Source organism: Neofelis nebulosa, chromosome 12 (assembly GCF_028018385.1).
Source record: "Neofelis nebulosa isolate mNeoNeb1 chromosome 12, mNeoNeb1.pri, whole genome shotgun sequence".
Lineage (NCBI taxonomy): Eukaryota > Metazoa > Chordata > Mammalia > Carnivora > Felidae > Neofelis > Neofelis nebulosa.
The window spans coordinates 23,470,855-23,484,664 of NC_080793.1; the positions used below are offsets into that span (position 1 = coordinate 23,470,855).

The 13,810-nt window shown below is 39.3% G+C and overlaps 1 protein-coding gene and 1 long non-coding RNA gene across 2 annotated transcripts in view; one reads left to right on the top strand and one right to left on the bottom strand.

The window, feature by feature from the left end:
- Positions 1-13,810, bottom strand: part of MUSK (muscle associated receptor tyrosine kinase) — a 97,552-nt gene that overhangs the window by 48,598 nt on the left and 35,144 nt on the right. The gene's annotated exons all lie outside the window — the stretch shown is intronic.
- Positions 1-13,810, top strand: part of LOC131491507 (uncharacterized) — a 100,452-nt gene that overhangs the window by 42,913 nt on the left and 43,729 nt on the right. The gene's annotated exons all lie outside the window — the stretch shown is intronic.

The following is a 13,810-nucleotide window of genomic DNA, read 5'->3' on the forward strand; positions in this document are numbered from 1 at the left end:
ACCCAGAAGAGTGCCTGACCAAAGTAATAGTATTTAATTAAGTAATGAAATGATTAGTGCTTTATATCTTCAACTGTGTCATGGTGGGAGGACAGACAAAATCTGTCAAACTTTTTAGAGAATGCGATGAGCACATCGGGCCCCAAAGAAACATTTTAGGCCAAGTGTGAGCAGGGGAATAGGTAATTAATATTCCATTCTGAGACGGAATCCCTCCTGATTAGATAAGAGAAAGTTCCGAGAAGATATGATTTGACAACTGGATGTTTTTGGCAGATTCTAATTTTATTATTTATTTATTTATTTATTTTAATTTTACATGCTTATTTATTTGGGGAGGGGGAGGGGCAGAGAGAAAGGGAGAGAAAGAGAATCCCAAGCAGGCTCTGCCTGGGCAGTGCAGAGCCCAACGTGGGGCTCAAATTCACGAACCATGAGACCATGACCTGAGCTGAAATCAAGAGTCAGGTGCTTAACCAACTGAGCCACTCAGGCCACCCTTGCAGATTCTAATTTTAGATTTTGCAGGTTCAGATTAATTCAACTTCCTATTTTTTCAAATTGAGGACTCTAAGAGATGGAATCTAGAAGAGCATGTTAGAAATACAATGTTGGGCCCAAAAGCCAGAAGAAAGGAACAGCAAGGAAGCCTCCATCTTCAAGGCATGAGGTGGTTAAAAAAATGCTCCAAATGTTTAAAATACAGCTGAATCTACCCCCAACATCCCCACCCCCCCCACCCCAAACAAAACTGAGCTGCTTTTAGTAAGTCCTGTGGTCTGATTACCAACCTATAAAAAGCCGAGGTTAAGGAACATGTGAAACAACACTATGGGGATGCAATTCGTCCAAGCCAGAGTATAGACAGTTCCGCAGAACAAATTATTTCATTTTCTCAATAGATAAAATGTATCAGGAAGTAAAAAAGAAAGAGGGAACAATCATAGAGTTAAAAAGACTTAAGAGGCATAACCCCAGATGCAATGTGTGGATCTTATTTGGATTCTTAATTCAACAGGTCAGATGTAGAAAGATATTTTGATACATTTGAATAAAAATTACACAGTCCTGGTAGTAAATGGTACTGAGAAATGAGTGCTAATTGGGGATGAGTGGAGTAATGAACATGGCATTATATCTTTTAAGAAAAAAATCCTTATACTAGTGTACGTATTGGTTGATTGAATTAATGTCTGGGATTTGCTTTAAAAGAAACCAGCAGCAATAAAATAGTAATGGAATCAAGGAAACAAAAATGGTAGGCTGTTGATCATTGTTCCCCAATGGGTAATGGGAACATGGGAGTTCACTATATTACTGTAACTACTTTTTTGTAAGGTTGAAAATTTTATAATAATATTTTTAAAAAATGCTGTGGAGCCTACCCCACAGCTCCAGAAAACATGTGATGAGATACCCACTTCATCTGCTATTGAAATAACATCAAGTTTTAGAAAACCCCAAAACTGAAGAAAAGTAAGGCTCTGAGAAGGAAGATTTGGCAGAGGCATCTGTCCTAAGAGCCTCGGAAATATCTACAACAGTTTTAGATCAAAATTCAATGGGGGACGATTCTAAATTGAAACAAAATGTGGGACTGTGAAAAATTTCCCGAGCAGGTGATGTTTCCAGCTGAAAAATTCCATAGCAAAATGAGTGACAGTAGCCATCATGGTCCGCAGGGTTGGCCTCAAGTGTGAGTGGCCCTGTGTAGTCTCATAGGGCACCGTGCTAAGAGGGCCCCACGCTTGGTTTGATTTTCTGCTGCCCATGTCTTGAAGTCACTAGTGATTTTTGAATTAAGGGCCCCAGATTGTCATTTGCACCTGGCCCACAAATTATGGAGCCAGTCCTAAAATTGCTGCCTTAAAAGAGAGGGTGAAGTCTGTACCTCTATGGGAATCCCGGGAAAGCAAGGCTCCAAGGTGAAATAGGAAATAAAAAGTTGCAGAATGCAAGAGTCCGAAGGAAATGTCAATCAAGACTAAGTGACAGAGGCTGTGCACTTTGGAAATTCTCAATTTCTCAAGAAGGCCAGCCAGCTAGGAGGCGATACACATTTCTTCCGAATATACCAGAGTGACACATGGTGACCCATCTGATCACTTGACGGGAGATTTCTCCCAGCTCAGTCTTAGCTCACAGGTTGTGAAGTCTTGACAACTGACACAGACTGGCATCCCAGCAAGGGCGCTCCCAAGTATTCTCTCCTTTTCTAACATTTTCTGCAAACAATAATGGAGACCTAGACTGCACAACATATCTGAATCCACGTTCTTCATTTGGTTGAAATAACTTGTTGGGGTTGGGGCGATACTTGTGTGTCTTACATTTTTTTGAGTGTATGGGTCCCATTGACTCTCAGAATCTGAAAAAAAGGAGGATCCTTGACAGATTGGGAGTGGGATTATTTTAATCCCATAGGTGCTGGAAAAGTGTAGCCAGCAGCCGCTGCAGATAATGCTTTACTCTTGAACCTGAATGAGAGCCTTCTGGCTGAAGAGGAGAATAAGAAATTGGAAAAGAATGAAATCTAGACCCTTCTTTTTGCTTTAATTTATAGAGGCAAGAGTTTTCATTTGGGAACCATAAATTCTTCCTGGAAATGCAGTAATCAGGGAGGGTTTATTTTGTTCTAATTTACAGCTTTTTTTTTTCTTTTGGCTGGTATTATTTGAAATATCACTTGGGCTCATTGCAAAACTTTTAATGATCTATATTGCACAACACAGCTAAGCATAAAGTGACATGGTAAAGAAAATAGAGTTGATGACCATTTGAGAGCTCAATAGGACCTTGCAGTGAATTTACTTAATATACTGCTCTGTCTCATATCAAAACCTTCTGGGGGGTCCAGTGGGCACAGGATGGTACATAAAGGAGAACTGTTAGCATTTTCAATGACTTCATGAAGGTGTGACTGTGCTGACAAACAACTGGTCTTCTCCTCTAAAAGGACAAATATACCCTTGGCTGACCATGGGTTTCATTGTGTGATTAAAAGAAAAACCTTTTGAAAAAAAAAAAAAACCAAAAAATTTTATTTTTCTGAGTTGGTGTCTCAGGATTTTGTAGTATGATAACCCTGCTACACCCAGAGTCTAGACATTTAGATAAGGACTTGAGGTTAAGACGTCCATCCTGAGTTCCCATTTTGCTCTTCCTGGGCACCTTTTATTATTATTATTTTTAATGTTTTATTTACTTTAGAGAGACAGAGACAGAGCATGAGTGAGGCAGGGGCTGAGTGGGGCAGGGGCAGAGAGAGAGGGAGACACACAGAATCCGAAACAGGCTCCAGGCTCTGAGCTGTCAGCACAGAGCCCGGTGTGGGACTCGAACTCACAAACTGAGATCATGACCTGAGCTGAAGTCAGACACTTAACTGACTGAGCCACCCAGGTGCCCCCTGGGCACCTTTTAAAGTAACCACTTAAAGTGAAGCTGAGAAAAGTTAGTGACCTCTGCCCCAATCACCTTATAAGTATAGGTGCTTGGTACCCTGCTCTCTGTCTTCTCTGTGACCTGGGTCAGAGATCTGCCCTTCCCTAGGCTCAGGGCATGCTCCTCAGACCCATGCTTCTGCGATTTGTAAATAATAAAGCTCGTGATTCTGCTTCCTTTGTGTGGATGTGTTGAAACTATGCCTTTGATCAAAATGATCCCATGGGTTTCACTTCCTCAAAGTGGGAGCCGGGATGCTGAAGGAGGTACTTGCCAACCCCATGTGGGTGGCTTGTGCCCCCTCGTTTGTCAGGTCACGATCTACCGGCTTCTCAACACACATTAAGTCTAGTGCGGTAGGAGGGAAAAAAAAAAAAAGGCCAGGAATTAAAGGGAAGCTGTTCTCTTCTACATGCCTACATTCTTGCCAAAAGATAAAACAGGACCTTGCCCCCTTTTTTTCATTATTGAAAGATGGCTTCCACCGTTCTTGCCAGTTTCCTTCCCCCAAAGAAGGTCACAGATGTCTCCTTATCAAAATGTGTCTCAATACATCTCCTTACCCTTGTTTGTGTTTCTTCGTGGCACTTACCACTGTGTCATAACTACCGATTTGTTGTTTGTTAGTTGGCTGCCTCTTCCTCTGGAATGTAAGCATCACAAGGCCAGAGCTTGCTTTGCTCAGTAATACAGGCTGGTTGATAGACAGCCCTGTGTGGCACATGGTAGGCATTCGATAAATATTTGGTGAATGAGTGAATGAATAAGTGAATGAATGACTCTTCTGATTGGTGAGACTGGAGAAAAAGACTTGTCTGTGTTAGGAGTATCTCAGTCCTCTTGGGGCCATCATTCTCCCAGCTACTCTAAACAAGAAGGGTATGGGGTTAATGTGCAGTGAGGGTCCCGGGTCAGGGCTTCTCCATCCTATAATATTCTCCATCCTGGGGAGCGGTTGAGGAGGATGAGGAAACAAGTTATGTTAGTCGAATTCTTGGATGAAAAACTAGAAAGTTTTATTTTTTGATTCAGCTTTATCAGCCGTAAAACTGATATTTTTATACCCATCTGTGTTTGTTACCAGTTCCAAGCATAAGAGGTAGAGGAGGGATGAAAGAAATTCCATCATATTTATCAGACATTGGAAACAGTAAATCCAGTTGTAATTAAAAACAAATGCCAGCCTAACCTCCATGGATAATAATACACTGGTAATAATAAAATTAAATGTAATCCAATAATAAACTCCCATTATCTTAGTGATAGCCCCAAACCAAAAATGCATTCTAGGTCATCAATTTTAAAAGTAATGTGATATGTTTCATATCAAGTGAAATGTCCATTGTATATCTCTAACTTGCGTTTTTTTTTTTTTGCATGCAAGACTATGTTAAAATGTTTTTGTTACATAAACAGACTACTTAATAGAAGGGGTATAACATTACTTAATAATTTGGAAAATGTTTGCAACTGTTTTGATATGGATTTTTAACATGATGCAACTCTTCTTTCTGTAAATAGTCATATGCATCATTCTCCAATTCACTGTAAGCTCTATCACACTTGCTTTCCTGTGGCAAATGCATTATTGTTCACCTGCATCATGGGAAATACACATGGGCAATCTGTTTATCCCTGGGTTTTCTCTCATGGGATTTATTCATGAGTTTTGGGCTTTGATTTCTCTTGGGTAAGTTTACAGCGCTAACTGCAGGTTGAGAATCCTATATTCAAAATTGGGCTGAAGCAGCCACTGATTCCAAAGTCCTTTATATCATAACTATATTATATTCTCATCCATACCTCCTTTCTCCCTCCCCCCCTTTCCAATTTCTAAAGCACTTTCAGAAACATAATAAATGTTATTACTGATTGTCATTTTAAGGGGTAATTTGAATTAGTAATAAGGAGATAGAGCTATTATTCAGTCTGAAATTGCACACTGGTGCAATGGAAAGCCTAGGGCAGGGGACCCAAATTAAGTCCTGAAATTAATGACCAGTTCAGCTTGAGATGAATTACTGCTTTTGTCTTGTTAAGGGAGTATGACCAGAGGAATACTTAGGTCCCTTATAAATTCTGTTTCAGAGCAATTATCTCAAAAGGACACAATGAACTCACATGGATTTTATTTTCTCTCATTTTTTTCCTTTATTTATTTTATTCTGGTATCCTTTAAAGAGATTTTTTTTTTCAGGTTACTGGGTTCTAACCAGCAATGTCTGATGGAGGGAGATTGAAAGCAAGCAAAAACAAAAATTAAAATCACACAGGAGCTGGTGAAATGGTTTTATCTAAATTTAGTTGTAAGAAGCCTGATGTTTAGAAGTAGAAAGGGGGTGCTGTTTCAAATAATACTAGCCTAAGGTTTATTCCTAAAGCCGAAACTGTATTGCATGAGAACTTGTGAATCTGATCCAAAAAATATAAAGCACAAAGTTTGAATCTTCATGAGGGTAGAAGGTGCTTTCTTGGAAGAAGAACTGTTATTCTACAGTAGGGTTTTTCCCCAAACAGATTTGATTTCCCACTACTTTCTTGTAAATGTAATTCCACTAAATATAGGTATATGTCTGTGCGCCATTAAAACTAATTTAAATCTGATTGATTTGATTTGGTTTGGAGCAGTTGCATAATACTTGTCCTCTTGAAGTAATAACAATAAAAACCTAATTTGGCATCTTGACATTTTTATATCTCTCCAAAAATTGTAACACCCTCCCTCCCCCCACGTACTCCCCTGAGAAGCTTTTTCCTTTTCCAATCTGTGTGAGATTTCTATTCTCATGCTGATTTATGCCATTTTGTTTGCATTTTCAGAGTTGACTTAATAAAAAGTAAACGGTCGATAAATACGTTATAAAATAAAGCATCGCATCTCATAATACTCTGATAAATGCTGACAGTATTCCCCGTACATCATTTTATTTCCTAAAAAAAATAACGGCACTTAGACTTGTTTATGAGGTCGGCAAAAATAAACAATTGAATAGAACCGTACATTGGAAAAGAAGCAGTGCAGAAAGAAAAAAAAATACCTTTAGTATCTTGTTCAGGTTCACTTTCTTCTATTAATAGAAACGAGACAAACACACACAATAAACACACAAACAAAAACAACACATCATGAAAAGGGAAAATCTTTGAGCACAGAAATATCAGTTGTGCAACAAGATTAATTAGAATCTGCTTGTTTCTTATTTCAGTAAGAAACATGCAATCAAGGGAAACTGCTGACCTGTACAAGCAAACTATTAAAGGACATAAAATTTCAAATTGCTACTTTTAGTCGGGCAGTACTACACAGAAAATAAACTCCAGCATACCCAACAACATAGCTCATTCATGCATTTTTGTTTTAATGTTGACAATTACCCTTTCTTTCAAGGCAACAGACTGCCTACTAGTCTGATAAATTGTGTTTTCCCTTTGTTAGCATGGCTTCTCCTTTTACAAGGTCCTGCTGTGAAGGCAGTGAGGTTGACTCTGGGATCTCAACTATCATTTCTATGGCAATAGACTCATGTTGTGGTAAACAGAGGATTAGGGGGTTTCTGCAGAAGAGAGTCTACCACCAGCGGAGATTGTCTCCTACCAACTCCAGGAGGCTGCTCAGCGAGCAGAGAGGAGCAAACCATTATCTTGCGTAGGAAACTACCAGTAGAGCAAGCGACAAAGAAAAATGTAAAAATGTCTACATCTGTATGCAGAATTGAGAATTTACAATGGTTTTAAATCCTAGAAGAGAAGACAACCAAATTAATTGTTCCAAAATGTTTAACATAATACTGTATCAGGTGCAGGTCGCATATGGAGCTTTCATTTTTCTTTCCTGAGAAGTTTGTGTCAATTTAGACCTTTTGAATTAGCGACAAGCCAATTGCAACATTTGTTTGGAAGTATAAAATAGCAATACTTAATGATAAGATCTTGATAATGCATTTGCATAGTTCTTCACAAGTTATGGATATTTTCATGTACATTGTACATTATCTCCTGTACCCAGATCATATCCCTGTGATTAAACCTAATTGATTCAATAGGATTCAATTAAACCTAATTCAGCCCATTTTCCAGACAAGGAATCTGAGACTCAGGGCTTTGCTGCAGGTACAGAGCCAGAAATGCCACTTCAGTTTTCAAACCTCAAGTTCTGTGTTCTGACATAGCATCATCATAAGAAGCCCTCGTTTTTTGCACTTAATACCCAGTCCTAAATTTAAATGAACTTATAATTTCCTATTTCAATTTTACTCTGACTGAACATTCCCTATCTCCACCACCCAGGCCAGTGACACTTTCCCGTTTTATTTTTTCAAAGTCTGCTTGAAAGTTGTAAATTGAGGGACGTCGGGTTGAGTGTCTGACTTCGGCTCAGGTCATGATCTCATGGTTTGTGAGTTTGAGCCCGCGTCGGGCTCACACACACACACACACACACACAAAAGTTGTGAATTTAATACATTTATGGTTAAAAGGACAGTTCGAAGTTTTCTGTCAGATGGACCTAAACAAAGAAAATCGTTTTTTACAACACCTCCAACAGTGCCTGGTTTTAGACACCAGTTTTTTCATACTGAAAACTGGTCATATGGACACTTGGAACAGCAGTGACCCCCTGTTTCTAACATAGACGTTAATCAGGAAAAATCAGTGAAAGTCCATGCTTGGGCCAGATTAGACCTGAAAAATTGTGTCTGAATGCCTTTGGGCTAGGCGTGTTTTTCTAGTTTCTCAACACAATTGTGCTTATTTCTAAATCTCGGTTTTTTTTTTTTTTTTTTTTTTTCCACCAGCCGAGTAACTATGAGTGGCTGAAATGGGCATGCACTCCTATGGGAATATTAAGTGTCTTCATTCCCTGGCTGCTATTATCTCCAAAATGTTTTCCACCAAAGTTCAAAGGCCTCAGTAAAATTTGAGAATCTTATTCCCTTTTTTTTTTTTTTTTTTTTCCCTCTCTTACACTACTCTTTTTTGGGTCCTGGAGCAAGTGCAGGTAAATTCTGAGTCTCTTTCAGTTTTGCTCCAGTGGTCTTTTACTGGACCGTTCTTCAGCATAGACCGTGAGGACTGTGCTGATTTCCCTGTGTGATCTTTCACTGTGTAGTTGTCGTCACTGCTTTCATCTTGCTTGATTGGTTTGGAATCGGGAGCAGTGTGACGTTTCGAAAGAATGTACCCATTTCTTCCACTGTGGATCTACAGAACCAATTCAGGAGATGAAAGATTGTCTGAGATCTGCTGTTTTCCTAGGAGTTGGCTTAGCAGTTCTACCGGAAATTACACGTTCATAGACAGACTGTCAAAGTTTCTTTCTGTGGGCAAGAGCAGATATGCAGCTCTGTATGTATATATTTATATATGCTGATATATTCATATACACTTGTACCGTATTCACACACGTACACACACAATCGAGATTACTTTAAGTTAGAGAAAATAATGCAAGCATAATCTGCAAAACCTATCTAAGCTTGAGTACACTCATTCAGTATATGAGATTGTTGGTCATTTCAAGGTCAGACTGCAGTCCTAGTTTTTTCATGTGTCTTGCTTGCTTAGCCTATGATCCCTCTTGACCTTGGAACTTACTGTTTTGCCACCTATCAACTTGTAAATATTTGGCTTCAGGGTCTTTATTCTCATTTAACTGCTTTATATGTAATGCATCAGCCTTGTCTTCCAGACTGATGTGTAATCAACCTCCTTTCCAGGGCGGAGGCAGGGAGTGGCACAGAATACTTTTGTTGTTTTCTTTTCTCCCTAAAGTTTAGCAGTGTCTTGTAGAAAAAATAAAATACTTAAAAAAGGACCTGGGCAGTGATTCATTTCCCTTCTCTGCTTTTTGGGACTTGTTCAATAAGACATTTAGAATAAAGAATCACAGTGGTGCCTGGGTGGCTCAGTTGTTTAAGTGACCAACTTCGGCTCAGGTCATGAACATGTACTCTGTGAGTTTGAGCCCTGCGTTGGACTCTGTGCTTGACAGCTCAGAGCCTGGAGCCTGCTTTAGATTCTGTCTCTCCCTCTCTCTGCCCCTCCCCCACTCATCTTTTGTCTCTCAAAGAATAAATAAACATTAAAAAAAAATTTAGAACAGAGAACCGTGGACTTCTCTTAAATTGGACTAATCTGAAATATAAACAACATCCAAGTTAAATAGTATATCCTTCATTTTTTTGAATACTTTGAATTATGGGCAACTCAGTATACCATAGCAACCCATTTAAAATACTCTGTTAAAATGAACATATATATATATATATATATATATATATATACACACACACACACACATACACATTTATATATTCTAAATCAAACCAAAATCAGTCTCTTTATGATTACCACGCACAAGATTTAGTTTCTACTTCTATCCACTGGACTAAAAAGAAAAAATCCTTCAAATATTTTCATTTTTCCAAGCTTGCTAACCCCAGTTCCCTATGTTGATTGCTCACTTTTGAACTTTCTTATCGTACCTTCTTTTTTAAAAAATTTTTTTAATGTTTATTTTTGACAGAGAGAGACAGAGACAGAGAATGAGTGGGGGAGGGGCAGAGACAGAGGGAGACACAGAATCTGAAGCAGGCTCCAGACTCTGAGCTGTCAGCACAGAACCTGACGCGGGGCTTGAACTCACAGACTGTGAGACCATGACCTGAGCTGAAGTTGGACGCTCAACTGACTGAGCCACCCAGGCGCCCCTCTTTTTTTTTTATTTTTTTAATGTTTGTTTATTTTTTTTTTTTAATTTTTTTTTAACGTTTATTTATTTTTGAGACAGAGAGAGACACAGCATGAACGGGGGAGGGGCAGAGAGAGAGGGAGACACAGAACCGGAAGCAGGCTCCAGGCTCTGAGCCATCAGCCCAGAGCCCGACGCGGGGCTCGAACCCACGGACTGCGAGATCGTGACCTGAGCTGAAGTCGGACGCTTAACCAGCTGAGCCACCCAGGCGCCCCAAATGTTTGTTTATTTTTGACAGAGAGAGAGCATGAGCGGGGGAGGTTATTGTACCTTCTTAATTTACCTGTTTGTGGTCCCCAGACAGAAACTAACACACACTTAGAGAGTCCCACAAATTCAAAGAATAGTAGGACTCTTTGTAATATTCTACTTCTATGACTATAAATTTGCTTGAGTTTTTATTTGCATTTATGTAAAAACACAGCTAGGTCATATCCCATTGCAAATCATGAATATCCAACACCAAGAAATGTTTTTCCTACGTGATTCACTGTATTAGTTGATAGGAGAAGAAATTTGGAGGGGAAATGTATTGTTATATAGGAGGAAGGAAAGCCATCAAGATTCCCTTGCATAAATGAACACATTTAGTATGATGATGTAGGTCACCAAGATCTTGTGGAAGAAAGAAATGGACCAGAAGAAAAAACAGGCAGTACTTTGGGATGGCTCCCATTCTTCAGACTACAAGAGTGAGGAGAGCCAAGATCATAGGATTTTGGTCACCTAGAGCTGAAGTCTCAATGGAAGCTACAATAGCACATTCTTTGCTCTTTGTAGAATGACATTGGTTATCATTTTCTTCATCGGCAATACCTTAAAGAAATCTCTGACCATCTGGTAATGTCAGGACACCATTTTAGGGCTTTTTCGTTTTTGTATGAAATGATTTGCACAAAGCAGTTAATATAGCAACTAACACACAGCTGGAAAGTACCGGAAGCTCATTTTGAAGCTGGGTCTTCTAGCTTGCTCTTTTATTTATTTATTTTTTCAGAGCTATTTCCATCTCTATGGTATCTTCCTGGCTGATGAAAGCTGTTTCTCCAACTGCCTTAGAAGAAAAAGCGCTTATTTCATTTTTAAATTTCAATCTGCCTTAATGAGTTATGTTCCAGATACTTCCTGCGTTGAGTACCCTTTGTGTTGGTATTAAAAGCATGTGCTGAAATCTATTCCTCACTGAGAAGAGAGGAATCATTCTGTAGAAGGAGAAATCCCTTCTCCAGACCTTATTAAGACATGGATGCTAATCCATACTAGATTATGGAGTCCGTTCTTAAATCGGCTCCGTTCGTCTCCTAGTCTAGCATCATATTTCAAGAACTGTTGTGTTGGAGATGCCTGGTAGAAGACAAGTACCACAAACAGCAAAAAAGGGGGTATTTTAGTTGTTTTCTTTTTTATTTAAAATTGGCCCAGAGGATTGTTGAAAAGTAATCCTGTTAAGGCTCTGTGGTACTCTGTTTCTGAATACAGTCTTCTTTTGGTTTCCAATCATTCAAAGAACATGTGACAATAATAACAATAAACCTAAGTAAATACCTGTTTTCCTTTTCTGACTTCTTGGTAGCTAAAGCAAAGAAACCCGACCCTGGTGTGCTGCCGCTGTTTACATTTCTGTCTCCTTTGAAGCACAGCATGCATGAGGGTTATCCACTGTGGCTCCGTCTCCGGAGGAATCCGAAGGCACGCTCCTTTAGAAAACATACACAGCGCCCTCACAAACAGCCTTCCTTTGCATCTTCAAAGTAAGGCTGGCCTGGCTCTGTGACATCATGATTCTCTAAAGTGGCTTGGGCTGGGAACATTTCTGTGGCCTTTGAGATAATAACATTTTCCAAGCTTGTAAATATGGATGGTGAATAATGAGTCTGAGCAAGGAGTGTTTATCAAAGTCAATCAGATAAGAGCCACACGAAATTAACTTGTTTTTGCTTCAGTCCTAGATGCAGATAGGGCAACTATTAAGGACACTTTTGTTAAAATGGTTCTGAAAATATATTAGAAGTTTAGCCATAAGCCAATGAAAAATTGGACGTCCGTCGTGATTCATGTTTTTCATTCTTTGAGAAAGTGTATATTCTGGTTTTAATGGGAGGAGATGCTAAGCTACTTAATTACCAGGACAGAAGCCTTTCTTGGTATACCCTTTTAAAAGGTTTTAATTCTAGGGGTGCCTGGGTGGCTCAGTTGGTTAGGCGTCTGACTTCGGCTCAGGTCATGATCTCATGGTTCATGGGTTCAAGCCTGGTGTTGGGCTCTGTGCTGACAGCTCTGAGCTCAGAGCCTGGAGCCTGCCTTGGGGTTCTGTGTCTCATTCTCTCTCTCTGCCCCTCCCCCACTTGCATTTTCTCTCTCTCTCTCTCAAAAATAAATAAAAACAATAAAAACATTTTAACACTTTTAATTCTGAAATGATTTTAGATTTACAGAAGAGTTGCAAAGATAATATAGAGGGTTTCCAGGAACCTTTCACCCAACTTCCCCTAATGTTAACATCTAATGTAACCATGATACATTTATCAAAATCTTAGAGTATTTTTAAATAACATTTTGGACCTAATCTCATGAAAAGGAAGATACTTGAGCTCTGACAGCAATAAAAGAAGGTAAAGTATATTAAGAATAAGATTTTTTTAATTTTGAAATTATTATTTTAGCTCACCAGAAATTTTAGCTGAGAAAAGAAACAGAAGCCATAACCTTAAGCGTAAGTGACACCGTATTATCCTCGTTGTCTAAAGTGGCTTGGGGACGTTTCTGTGGCCTTGGGGTTGGAGTTCCAGATGCCCAAATAGGACCACAGACCTCCAAACTGTAGGTCCCCAGGCTAGCGAGATAACCTTTGAAAACCATGTCTAAGAAAAGATACCAGGGTTTATAATCTCAGTGTTAGTCTGTGAATCAAATTGTAGCCGGTTCTTGTTCTTATGGCATCCCAATAGATACTCTCTCATACTCCCTAGTCTGGCTTTTACTTCCTGACTCAGTGGCAGCCTGTTCTCTCATGAAAAGCCTGCATCCCGCGTACCCCCTCACTGTGATATATGATGTGTACCGTGAGCTGCTGTTCACTGATCAAAGCCTTGTTGGACCTCCCCTCTCTGAGGTTCCCTGACCTCCCACCATCTCCCTGTCCTGTGTATGCATCCTGCACAAACTTCTATCGTTGCAAATAATTAAACTTTCATTATTGTAATTACTTGCTTGTCCGCGCATTTTCCTCACCGAATTTGAAAACTTTTCAAGAAATAAGCATGTCTTTATCTCCATTTCCTTAGGAATAGCCTCATTCCATGAAATATAATAGGCACTCAACAAATGAATACATATGAAGCTCATTTTAACTCTTACCCTCCTAATTATGGATAAGCTAACCTCTTCCTTAAATTTTCACGCTTCGTCTGGAATAAGGACATTCCAAGTAGAAATCCTCAAGTTAATGTTTCTCAGTGTGTGGGTTGTAGACTACCCTGGTGAGGATCATTTGGGAAATGGTTAAAAGACCATAACACAGACTTATCAGATCTGAATCTCTGGGGAATGCACCCTAGAGCTATTCTTTTTAATAAGATTTTCAGATGCTTTTGATGTGCACTGAAGTTTGAG